The following is a 13,150-nucleotide window of genomic DNA, read 5'->3' as shown; positions in this document are numbered from 1 at the left end:
CCAGTACTATGTTAAATAAGAGTGGCGAAAGTGGGCATCCTTGTCTTCTTCCTGTTCTTAAGGGAAAGGCTTTTAGTTTTTGCCCGTTGAGTATGATGTTGGCTGTAGGTCTTTCGTATATGGCCTTTATTATGTGGAGATATGATCTCTCTATTCCCAGATTGCTGAGCATCTTTATCAGAAATGGGTGCTGGATTTTGTCAAATGCTTTTTCAGTGTCTATTGATATGATCATATGATTTTTATCTTTCATTTTGTTTATGTGGTGTATCACATTTATTGATTCACAAATATTTTACCAGCCTTGCATCCCTGGGATGAATCCCACTTGGTCACTGTGAATGATTTTTGTGATGTATTGCTGGATTCGATTTGCTAGTATTTTGTTCAGGATTTTGGCATCTATGTTCATCAGGAATATTGGCCTGTAGATTTCTTTCTTTGTAGTGTCTTTTTCTGGTTTTGGAATTAGAATTATGCTGGCCTAATACAATGAGTTTGGAAGTCTTCCTTCTTCTTGAATTTTTTGAAATAGTTTGAGGAGAATGGGTGTTAGTTCTTCTTTGAATGTTTCGTAAAATTCCCCCATTAAGCCATCCAGGCCTGGGTTTTTGTTTGCTGGGAGAGTCTTGATTACATCTTGAATTTTTCCTGTTGTTATTGATCTATCCAAATTTTCTATTTCCTCCCGGTTCAGTTTTGGGAGACTGTGTTTCTAGAAATTTGTCCATTTCGCTTAGATTGTCAAATTTGTTGCTGTATAATTGTTCAAATATTTGTTAACAATCCTTTGTATTTCTGTGGTGTCAGTTATTATTTCTCCTCTTTCATTTCTGATTTTGTGTATTTGGGTTCTCTCTGTTTCTTGGTGAGTCTAGCTAGGATCCATCAATCTTGTTTATCTTTCCAAAGAACCAGCTCTTTGTTTCATTGATCCTTTGAATTGTTTTTTTGGTCTCCATGTCATTTATTTCTGCTTTGATCTTTACTATTTCCTTTCTTCTACTTGCTCTGGGGTTTTCTTTTTGTTTGCTCTCTAGTTCTTTAAGTTTTGAAGTTAGTCTATTAAAAACTTTTCTTGTTTCTTGAGGTAGGCCTGTAGTGCTAGGAACTTCCCTCTCAGAACTGCTTTTGCTGCATCCCATAGATTTTGTATTGTTGTGTGTTCATTTTCATTGGTTTCCAGGAAGTTTTTAATTTCTTCCTTAATCTCCATGGTAACCCATTCATTGTTCAATAACATGCTACTTAGCTTCCATGTTTTCAAATCTTTGAATGTTCTTGTTGTAATTGATTTCTATTTGCATGCCACTGTGATCTGAGAAGATGCTTGATAGGATTCCAATCTTCTTGAACTTGTAGAGACTTAGTTTGTGCCCTAACATGTGGTCTATCTTTGAAGGAACGTCCCATGTGCACTTGAGAAGAATATGAATTTTGCAGTTTTGGGGTGTAATTCTCTGTAGATATCTGTTAAATCCATTTGATCTAGCACTTCATTTAGAGTCTATGTTTCCTTGTTAATTTTTTGTCTAGATGATCTGTCTAGTGAAGTCAGCGGGGTGTTGAAGTCCCCTGCTATGATTGTATCGCTGTTGATTTCTCCTTTGAAGTCCTCCAAAAGATTTTTAATATATGTTAGTGCTCCTATATTGGGTGCATATATGTTTACCAAGGTCATATCTTCCTGTTGGATAGATCCTACAATATTATGTAGTGGCCTTCTTTGTCTCTAGTTATGGCCTTCATTTTGAAATCTACTTTATTAGATATGAGTATTGCTACCTCAGCTTTTTTTTCCTTTCCGTTTGCTTGAAAGATTTTTTTTCCATCCCTTCACTTTCAACTTATGTGTTTTTTGTTGTGAGGTGGGTCTCTTGTAAACAACATATATGTGAGTCTCTCTCACATATATGCTTTCTTATCCAGTCAGCTACTCTGTGTATTTTTATTGAAGCATTCAAACCATTCACATTTAAGGTGATAATTGATACGTACTTATTTATTGCCATTTTTGTTTAGTGTGGTTATATTTTTCTTCTTATTTCTTCTACTAATTACAGCAGTCCTGTTAGCAAATCTTATAGTGCTGGTTTGGTGCTAATGTATTCCCTTAGCTTTTTTTTGTCTGGAAAGCTCTTTATTTGACCTTCTATTTTAAATTATAGCCTTTCTGGGTAGAGTAGTCTTGGATTCAGATCCTTGTTTTTCATGACCTTGATTACCTCATGCCACTCCCTTCTATCCTGTAGTGTTTCTGTTGAGAAGTCAGTTGAGAGCTTCAAGGGGTTTCCTTTGTAGATAACCTGTTGCTTATCTCTTGCTGCCTTTGGGATTCTCTCTCTGTCTTTAATTTTTGGCATTTAATTACTATTTGTCTTGGTGTGGGCCTGTTTGGGTTCTTCTTACTTGGGGCTCTCTGTGCTTCTTGAATCTGAATGCCTTCTTCCTTCACCAAGTTAGGAAAGTTTTCTGTCACTATTTCTTCAAATATATCCTCTAACCCTTGCCCATTTTCTTCCTCTTCGGTGACTCATGTGATGCGAATGTTATTACATTTCCTGTTGTCCCAGAGTTCTCTTAAACCATCTTCCTGTTTTTTAATTGTTTTTTCCTTTTGGTTTTCTGGTGGGTTGATTTTTTTCTATCCTGTCTTCTAATTCACTGATCCGGTCCTCAGCTTCCTCTACTCCGCTGGTTAGTCCTTCCGATGTGTTCTTTATTTCTGCTATATCATTCTTCATTTCCACTTGGTTGGTTTTCATTGTTTCTATACGTTTACTCATGGTGCTGATGTCCTTACTCATGTTCTTGAGCCTCCTCAAGATCGTGGCTCTGAACTCTACCTCTGATAAATTGTTTAACTGAATTTTATTTATCTCATCTTCGATAAAGTTCTCTTTTTCTTTCATTTGGGATTTGTTTCTTTGTTTCACCATTTTGGCTATCTCAGTGGGTTTTGGAGCCTGCCAAATTTTCCCTGTGGGTGTTGGTGTTCTGCTGTTTGTGGCTCCCTCTACTGGGTTTGGATGAGCCTGGGTGGGCCCACATTAAACACCAGTATCAAGTCTTACTTTCCTGGGTAGATTTGCAAGCCCAGAAAAGGTTCCGTTATCCTCTAGCTTTTTCCTGGAGGCTAGTAGTGTCAATTACTCAGTGCCTTGGAATATAGTCTTGGTGTTCTGCCTAAGAGGATTTCCAAAGGGTGGGATAGATGCTGGTTGCTAATGAGCCTCAATTTGCATTTCTTTGCCTCACCTGGGAAGGGCTGAATCTCCGGGGGGGGGGGGGGCTGCTGCTTTTTCCCACCACTCTGGGAAGGAGCACACTGGCCACTGTCCTTTGTGACTGCAACTCAGCAAAAACTTTGAGTGTCCTCCAAAACGGGTGTCCCCACAGAGCTCCAGCCCAGTCTGCCCTCCCTCTGCCATAGCCCCCAGGTGAGTGGCTGTGGCTATTTTAGTGCTCTGTCCATACTCTCTGCACTGTGGAGCGGGCCTGGTCTTTATTCCCCAAGGGCGCTGCTCACAGCTAAGACCGCTGCTGTCCCTGGGCTCCCAGCCTGCCGCCCTCTCGCACCTCCATAGATCCTACCAGTGTCCCTGGTTATATGGTCCTGTCCTGGTGCTTTTCTGTTGCTTTTTTCTGAGGATTTGTCTTTATTTTAGTTGTAATTCCCATTTGGTCCTGGGAGATCATCTGTGTAGCTTCCATTCACTCTGCCTCCATTTTCACATCCAAGAATGAATTTATTTTAGACAGACTGTGTTTGTGGTGATCGCGGGATATGCAGATGGGCACGCTAAGAGATGTATGAGAGGTCAGTCCACCTCAGTGATAATGTCATACCTCAAAGGAGAAGGTCAAGGAGGGAGGTTCTAGGCAGACAGACAAGAGGTATGATGAGAAGAAGCCACCAAGTAGCTGACAGCTCAATTCATCACAGAAGTTAAGAAAGGAAAGCATTTCAAGAAGGCCAAGTGAAAACACCGGTTAGGGTGTAAAATGCCACAGCTAAATAGAAGAAGATTACAGACTGTAAAAAGGATGAGGATTAAGTTTTTTTTCATTTTTTTTCTTTATTGATATCAGAGAGAAAGAGGTAGGGAGAGGGAGAGACAGAAACATCAATGAGAGAGAACATAGATTGGCCACCTCCTGCATGCCCCCCACTGGGGATCAGACCCACAACCTGGGAATCGGGAATCGAACCAGGACCTCTTAGTATATGGGTCGAAGCTCAACCACTAAGCCACACCAGCTGGGCGAGGTGAGGGTTAATTAAACCATTAGGAGGATACTGATGATCTGTGAAAAGCTAGTATTAGTGATGAATAAGATACTTATGAACTATATGTAAAAATCCCAAACAAAACATTAATAAACAGAACTCAGAAACTACAAATGAATTGCTGTACTATGGCCAGAGGGAGTGGTGGGTGGTCAGCATGTATTGAATGCAAGAATAAATCAAGATAGAAAATCTAGTCCTCTATTTTACCCTATGATCACAGGGAAAAAAATCATATGATGCTCTACAGGTATTTGACAAAATTTAACATTCACTCTTCATTAAAACAAACTCTTAATAAAATAGGAACAGATGACTGTTGCCTTAATATGATCCCAATATACCATATTTACCAAAATTCCAGAACCATAATTTGAGAAACCACTATACACATTCCATGAAAGTCCAACTTCTAAACAGAGAAATGGGCATCAGCTACTGACAGAAAGTTCCCCAAAAAAGAATTAGAAATGCTTCTGAAAGTTATGAACAGACACTAGATCTCACTCAGAGAAATGTAAATTAAAATGACAATTAGATACTTTTTAATGTACAGATTGGAGAGAGCATATTGTTTGATATACTATTAGGAACATCTAAGAAACAGATATGGCTGGTAAAAATTCTATAAAAGACAATTTGGCAGTATCTATCAACATTTAAGATTCATATATTCTTTAATTCAGCAATGCCACCTATAGTAACTTAAACTTATAGATATACTTTTTCACATGTGTGTAAAATGATGCATAAACAAGAACACTCTCTAAATGATGTGTACATAAGAGCCAAAGACAGGAAAACGCATTTCTATTAATTGGAAACTAGCTGAGTAAATTAAGAATAAAGCAGTTATACATGTATTGACATAGGATATCTCCAAGATACATCATTAAATAGACTACTGTGCACAGTAGCTAACATTTTTAACAAGAATATATATGTAACTTACGCATTTACACACAAATATAACAAAGTGTATAAGAAGTGGTAAGAGCTTGGGGACAGAGATAGGAGAGAGGCTTACTTTTCATTCATACCTTTTGAATTTTGTATGACATGCATTACAACCTAGTAATTTTTTTTTAATCCTCACCTGAAGACATTTTTCCATTTTTCTGTTCAGATAGAGTGGGAGGGAGAGAGAAAAAGAGAGAGAAAAACATAGATGTGAAAGGGACACATTGAGTGGCTGCCCCCCGCACGACCCAACCAGGGCCGGGGACAAACTGCAACCAAGGTCCATGCCCTTAGCGGGAACCAAACCTAGGTATCTCTGGACCGCAGGCCGACGCTCTGACTGCTGAGCCAAACCGGCCAGGGCACAACCTAGTGATCTTATGATTACTCTTGACCTTCCCCTGCCCTTCATTTCCTACATTCAAACTGGAAAGCCTGTGAATTCTTTTTGACCCACTTTGGCACTCTCATAACCAACATAATTTAGACATTCAATATCTTCCTCCAAGATAATTAAACAGCCTTTAACAACTTCTACTTAAATAATTATCTTCAGCCCAGCCGGTGTGGCTCAGTTGATTAAGCGTCGTCCCATGGACTAAGAAGTCCCAGTTCGATTCCCAGTCAGGGCACATGCCACGGTTGTGGGCTCGATCCCCAGTGTGGAGCGTGCAGGAGGCAGCTGACTGATGTATCTCTCAAATCAATGTTTCTATCTCTCTCTCCCTTCCTCTCTTAAAAAAAAAAATCCATGAAAACATATTTTTCAAAAAACCACTGATTATCTTCTCTGATTCACCTTATGTATGCAATATGCCTGGACTTGCCTTTCTAAAGCATAACTTTACTAAAGTTTTTAAAAGGCCAAATTCTACCTGACTTATCAACGTACTCCCCATAGGCCCAAGCCCCTTCTCTCTCCCAGAGTACCTCCTGCATATCTGCTGAATAGAAATGTTCCCAAGAAGAACTACAGCTGTTTTGTTATTTTCCCACCTGTAAGCCTGAACTCTTGATAGTCTCCTCCAACAGTTTTGCCCCATTCTGTGTATGTTTCCCTACCCCACATGTACCAGCTAAAATGGTTTGAGGCCTTTAGCACCCACTGTTTTACAGGCCACTTAGCTCAGGAATCTTTCCCTAATGTCCGGTCAGGATGTGACTGCACAACTCCCGGGGCCACTCTGCGTCTGTCTTCTAGGCACCTATGCTTAGAAGCCACTCCTCGGGGCTGCATCTCCTGTCCCTTTCTTAGTCTCCTGAGTACAGTGATGTATCCACAGCAACAAAGAGCAAGTCACTGGTGACACTTCCCTTCACATTCCCCAAATTCCTATTCTCATTAAATGACTAAAAAGTCATCTTTAATCCATAAGTTTAGATGTGCTTAATTTTGCCTAGTAGCCTAATGTTAACAACAATATTATACTGATAAGTTAGGCAGTATTAAAAATATTAAATAACTGTTCCTGGTTCTTTTTGCCTTTGTCAATGGAGACTGGTAAAACGTTTGGAATACCATGCACATAACAACACATATTTAAGAAAATCAATTTTACCACCTGCCACTTAAAAGTAATTTTCTAGAGTTATTGGTTTCTTTTAATGAGGAAGATGATCTTTCTCAGGATGAGCATGTAAGGTTAGTGATGGCTAGGAGCAGTGACTAAATTGGATGGTTTCAAGTCCTTAACAAGAAGTGTCTATCATTTCCGAGTATAAGGTAATTATGCATCTAGTTATATCAGGGTCCTTTTAAAAGGGGTGATCCTGAGTGTGGACACATAGAAATTGGTATTATATATTGGTTCGGACAATGACTATGAAATTCATGGAATGAAAAAATTCATCATCAAACTCATATAAACCAGAAAGTAGAATCGTGGTTATCAAAGGCCAGAGGGAGTGGAGAATGGAGAGTTACTGCTCAATGGGTCCTGAGTTTGAGATAATGAAAAAGTTCCAGAGAATAGTGATGATGGTGGCACAACAATGTAAATGTACTAATACCACTAAACTAAACACTTAAAAATGGTTAAAATGGTATATTTTATAAGTATATTTACCACAATTGAAAAAAATCCATCATGAAACATAATTTTTAGACATTTTCTAGACAATGTTCTAGAAGCTGACTTTAGTGAATTTTGCAGCTGTCTCATTAAACTTGAAACACCAAGAAAAGGCATTTTTAAATTTTTTTTATTGATTGATTTTTAGAGAGAGAGGAAAGGAGAGGTAGGGAGAGAGAGAAACGTCGATAAGAGAGAAATTCGATTGGCCGCCTCCTGCATGCCCCCCACTGGGGATTGGGCCCACAACAAAGCATTTAACTGACACACAAATCCACTCCAATGAGAAATTTAGACAACAGTCCATATATTATGCTAGGCAGTTCTTCTCCCTCTGAATTACCTGCCTTTTTGTCATTTCATTTCTTGAATCACCAATTTCTGGGTGGGCAGGTACAGAAAGAGCAATTAATTTTGTTACTTCTTAGAAGAGGAAAAATGGGCTTAATGAGGTTTCTGAATTACTTGTAAATTTTATCTAGCTGTGTTCCTCCATGCCACTATCAACATGAGTAATCGAGATATTTTTATCACAAGTCGAGCAGTTTCCATTTGAAGGCAGGTTGTCATTATTTCTGCCCAAGGCAGCAAGTCACACAGACTTTCAGAAGCAACAAGAAGCTGCTGGTCTGGCAACAAACTGGGTGGATGATCTTTTTCCCAGGAAATGGAGTGGGCACCACTGTCCCCAGTCACTGCCCCACAGACAATTCACAAAACACCCCAGCCTTCAAAATACAGGATTGAGGGGATACTCAGAGCTCTCTCAGTGCCTCTCCATCTCAGGAACTCGGAACACCTTTGCCCAACAACGCATTCTACTCTTTTCATCTTCCTCACATAGACTTTTCAACTCCAGTTGCTTTCTAATACCAGGTCTCTGGCTGTGTTCATTACAGCTCAGTTTCCCTTTCAAGGAGCTACACAAAGCAACTGCTCATGGCCATCCTGCCTCAGCTCTCTTCAGGAGTCTTGAGGGTGTGTCTGGCAGTTGCTTTGTGTAGCTCCTTGAAAGGGGATGGCCATGAGCTACTGTTGGTCCGTTTGTCCTCTGGTGCACACATGGCCTCCTTAGGGTGCCTGGAAGGCACCTACCTATCTCTCCTACTTAGTGGGAGCCAAACTATCTAGGCAATTCCCCATATTGCTCCATCTCTTTCAAAGAGAAAACAGAATCTCTAATGCTAGAAAGAGCTGAAGTGTTTGATATTGGAAAAAAAGGCTGCATTCTCCTACCAAACTAATTAAGACTCAAATGTGGAAATTATGCTTCTCACACATCAGGTTTTGGTTGTTTAGAAAAAAAAAAAAAAAGCCCAATGCTAGCTAAGAAGAAAGACCCAGTGAGGTTGAGTAGTTAAGAAATGCATTTTAGCCCTGATGGGTGTTGTTCTATGGTTAGAACTGTGCCCACAAACCAGAGGGTCACGGATTTGATTCCAGGTCAAGGGCATGTACCTGGGTTACAGATTCGAACCCCAGTCCCATCAGGGCACATGCAGAAGGCAATCAATCAATGTGTCTCACATCAATGTTTCTCTCTCTCTCTCTCTCTCTCTCTCTCTCTCCTCCTCCTCCTCCTCCTCCTCCTCCTCCCTCCTTCCCTTTCACTCTCTCTAAAAAATCAATGGAAAAAAATATCTGCAGGTGAGGATTGACAAAAAAATAAAATAAAGAAAAGAAATGCATTTTAAATCCACACATGTCATAACAACCATTGGGTAGAGACATTTCTGTCCCAACATTTCAATAATTAAATTAAGCTTCTTTCAAATAAATTATGCCATTATAATTTTTAGTTAAAGATCTTGTAAAAACACTTCATATTACTATACTGTGAAGAAAGTATAAGCTTCTAGTGTTAGACTACCATGTGAATTTAACAAAAAGAAAAAAATTAAAACCTATGTTCCTTCAGACCTAGTTCATTGATAGCAACAATATGAAGTCCTCCTGCATACCCTCTTTTTTCCCCCAGAAAATGAAAGCACAGTGTCTTAGCCCAAGCTGCTATAATAAAAATACCATAGACTTAGTGGCTTATAAACAACAAACATTTCAGAAGCTGGAAAGTCAAATTCAAAGTGCCATCAGTTTCAGTGCCAGGGGAGAACCCACTTCTTCCTGGTTCATAGACAGCAGTCTTTATACTGTGTCTTCCTCACATGGTGAAAGGGAGGAAAAAGCTTCCGGGTATCTCTTTTATAAGCACACTAACCCTATTATTGAGGGTCCTATTCTCATCACCTAATCACTTCCCAAAGGTGGCATCTCCTAATAACATCACATTAGAGGTTAGGGTCTAAACATGTGAATTTCCGGGGGGGAGAGAGATTGGGGGCCACAAATTCAATTCATGACGCAGAGCAATGAGAATATGTTCTTAATCTTTACACTGTCCCTGGGGGTAAAGGGAGCACAGATGATTTCAGTTCTATTTTGGGCTGAAGAGAGTTAAGTAGAAAAGGTAATCTGGTCACAGATCACACAAACTGGGGTAGAGCCCTGCTGAACTCTGACCTTCTAGTGCTGTAAGAGTTGAAAAACATCAACAATCGATGGCTTTATTTGAAGTTATAATTTAAATTACGAATAAAGTATGACTTTAAGAAGAAAATATTTTAAAAGAATAGGGTTTTAATCCAAACAGAGCAGGATATAAGATATCAACTCAAAAGTACCTACTCTACTCAACACTTCCCTCATTTATTATGTGGCGATACTCACATGTATTATGTGAAGATATCCACAATATATCTTAAAATGAGGGGTCTAGGAGTGAAAACTGACAATGTAATGTTGGGATTTTATTGAAAAATATTTAAATAATGCTGAGTAAGAAAAAACACCAATCTTCTTCCATATTATGAATAAAGTACAATACATAGAGTCAATAAAAAACAGAAGTCCATAAATATCTGTTGTTGCAACTAAAAACACAGTATTTACAACTCCCCTATTTGGAATCAGTACCCATTTTCTTTTCCTCAAAAAAGTAATTGAAAAGTATAGTCACTTTAAAACCTCTTGGATCAATTCAGTCTTAAAAGCAAACTATTTTGCAAGTCTAAGCTGCCGCTTTATTTAATGTTTTGATTTAAGTTTTTCAAAAAGTCAAATATCTGCATGTGACAGGTACCAGTTAATGTGAAGAAAATAGTGAGGACCAGCCCCAACCTACAAATGCAAAAAGCTTTAAGTAACATTACACTAAACCCACTACCTGTGCATGTATCCTGATCTGCAATCACCATTTCATCAATGAATGATGGAAAGGTAAAGTTAATTACACAGCATCTTCTGTAAGAATTAGAGAATAAATTCTCCTTACACCACAGTATTGAGGTTGACTCGAGAGTATACTGAGCCTGCATTTGAGTAGCACAGGCAGAATTTATTTGAAGGTATAAGAATAACGTGTATTTGTTCCTATGCTGCCTGATTTATAGAGACAGGAAAGATAGGCAGAGATCCTCCCAGGTTCGTCCAAACCCATGGGGAGTGTCTAGACAAACAAACATCTACTGTTCCCAATTTAAGAATATTTTCACTCCACCAGCCAGTCACTCCACTACATTTGACCTGCTTGCCCCGCTTCAAATATCCTAAACACAGCCTGTTTGGTTTTTTTGTGAATCTTTGTTTTAATAGTTGTGCTCATGCTTTAATAGTTATGCTTATCTGGGGTAATAAAGTCACTATGATCTAGAGAGCAGCTTGAATTCTGGAATATTGCTTTAAAATAAATTAAACTGATTGGCAAATATTAACTGTGCATTTAGAAGAGATGCTGGGAACAGAAAAGAGTAAGGGAAAGTTTTTGCCCTCAAAGATTTCAGAAGGCCAGTCTTGCAAGATTCCAAAATTACTTAAAGGCAATGACGGTGCCTTTTTCAGTCACACATCTTGGTGGCAGCACTGGGGGCCAGTGGTTCTCAATGTTGGCTACACATCAGGATTACCTGAGAAGCTATTAAAATATTTGTGTCAAGGTACCATTGCCAAGATTTTTATTTGGTCGCTGAAAAGAACCCTGACATTAGTAGTAGCACAAGTTCCCAGCGATTCTATATACAGCCAGAATCAAGACCCACTGCTGTAGCTAGTTCACAGATTCATACCACTGCTAAGGCTAAGAGTTCCCAAACTGGTTCTCAAACTGTCAAGGGCTGTTCAGATCAGCATTGGATTTCATAAACTATCTAGCATTCTAACCATTCTAACCATATATTTTCCTTTTTCTTTCTTTTTTGCTTTATGTTCCAAAATATTATTTGTATCATCTGAACTTCAACTAGTATGCAACCCTGAGGACGCTATAACAACCTTTAGACAATCCTTTTTAAAATTACCTAGATTTCCCAATAAAATCACTTTTATTACAAAACCTTCTTCATATGAAGATTTAATTTTAATTAATTACTGAGATAATTCAAAAATGCCACTTAATAAAAACATGATTTTGCAAAAATAGTAAAATGAAATACTAGCCATTTTCAAAAGACTCCTGAAATTATCTTCACACCTTTTATGAATTTTGTTAATACGAGATCTGATAAGATAAAGTTATGTCTCTGTATACACAAAACCAGATTTTGCTTTATAGATTCGCTGTTAGGGTTTGAAATAGTAAGGCATATAACTACAAGACTGGTTAAATGGAATAGCAAGACATCTTGGTGCAATGTTAACTAACACATATTTCAAGATTATGGGTAGAATCAATTCCAAAATCTACTTAAAGGAGGAAAAGTTCAAGTATAGAACTTACTTCCCCTTAAGTATAGGCTTTCCCTATAAAAGGGGCTTACCAAGAGAAACTTCGAACACACCTGAGTTGTTCCTGGAACATCTGGATATGGGGATGTGAGGTGACAATTATTCTTCCTCATGGTATTTATATCATTAGACTAAAGGCAGGGTCTCCCCAAACAATTAGGATAATAGCAATGACACACCTGCACAGACACAGTAAACATGAATGAATACCCCCTGCTATTTCAGTCAGCTATCTGATTTGGACCTGATGACAATGGTCCTCTATCCTGGTGGCACATTCGAAAGTGATAGAGTAAGCAGTTAGACAGGCATAAGCAGAATATGAAATGTCACCAGGACAGAAAGGCCCAGGTGCTTACCAAAGCCAAAACTAGAAAAAACAACTATTTTAGGTAAGGACCTTATCCCTCTGGTAAACTTTCCTACCCTAGCATGTCAATAGCCATGTGGTTTAGATTGCATGACCTTTCATATTGCTAGTCATGCGGTTTAGACTCCCACAGAGGAGGAACAGGAAGCTGGAGAATAGCCTCCCAGGACTCCCATACAAACCCTGAACTACCACTCCCTTAAGCATTAAGCCCTCAGGACAATGAGGTTCTAATCTGCAATAAATAACCTTAAAAACAAAGCCTCAGGTCTGTTGGCCACAGAAACAGAGTTTTGGTCAAAACTAAAGATGATAATATCTACATCTCAGTTGTGTTTCAGCTCCAGGCCCAGAAAAGCAGCAAACCAGACAAAGTGACACCATGGCTGACCTCAGGACCAGATGCAATAACCAATGACCCCCTACCCCAGTGCCAAACAATCAGTAGAGACCAAGACCCTGAAAGGACACACACTCTATTGAGATCCTCCTGAGACCTCCCCTGAAATTCCTGCCTTTAGAAAACAGACAAAAACTCTTCAGGCAGGGGACCCAGCTCCCTAGAGTAAGCCCATGCCTTCTTTCTCAGGCACATCCTTTGCTTTCTTTCTCCTAGCTCCAAAGGCCCTTCTTTTGCTGCAATAACTTGTTTCCTGAGTCCACACAACCCAGCTGGTT

The 13,150-nt window shown here is 39.1% G+C and overlaps 1 protein-coding gene across 8 annotated transcripts in view; it reads right to left on the bottom strand.

The window, feature by feature from the left end:
- Positions 1-12,263, bottom strand: part of FARS2 (phenylalanyl-tRNA synthetase 2, mitochondrial) — a 540,850-nt gene extending 528,587 nt beyond the window's left edge. For 4 of the 8 annotated variants that reach the window (XM_036257555.1, XM_036257556.1, XM_036257557.1 and 1 more), the window contains exon 1: positions 12,156-12,171. The gene's annotated coding sequence lies outside the window, so the exon portion shown is untranslated. Of the gene's footprint in view, positions 1-12,155 lie in introns of all 8 variants that reach the window. The other 4 variants (XM_036257558.1, XM_036257561.1, XM_036257562.1 and 1 more) reach the window with 2 other exon arrangements.
- Positions 12,264-13,150: the final 887 nt, after the last annotated feature.

The sequence above is a fragment of the Molossus molossus genome, unplaced genomic scaffold (assembly GCF_014108415.1).
Source record: "Molossus molossus isolate mMolMol1 unplaced genomic scaffold, mMolMol1.p scaffold_m16_p_12, whole genome shotgun sequence".
In the NCBI taxonomy this organism is placed as follows: Eukaryota; Metazoa; Chordata; class Mammalia; order Chiroptera; family Molossidae; genus Molossus; species Molossus molossus.
The sequence above is the reverse complement of the archived record's forward strand: the minus strand, read 5'-3'. Positions and strand labels throughout refer to the sequence as shown.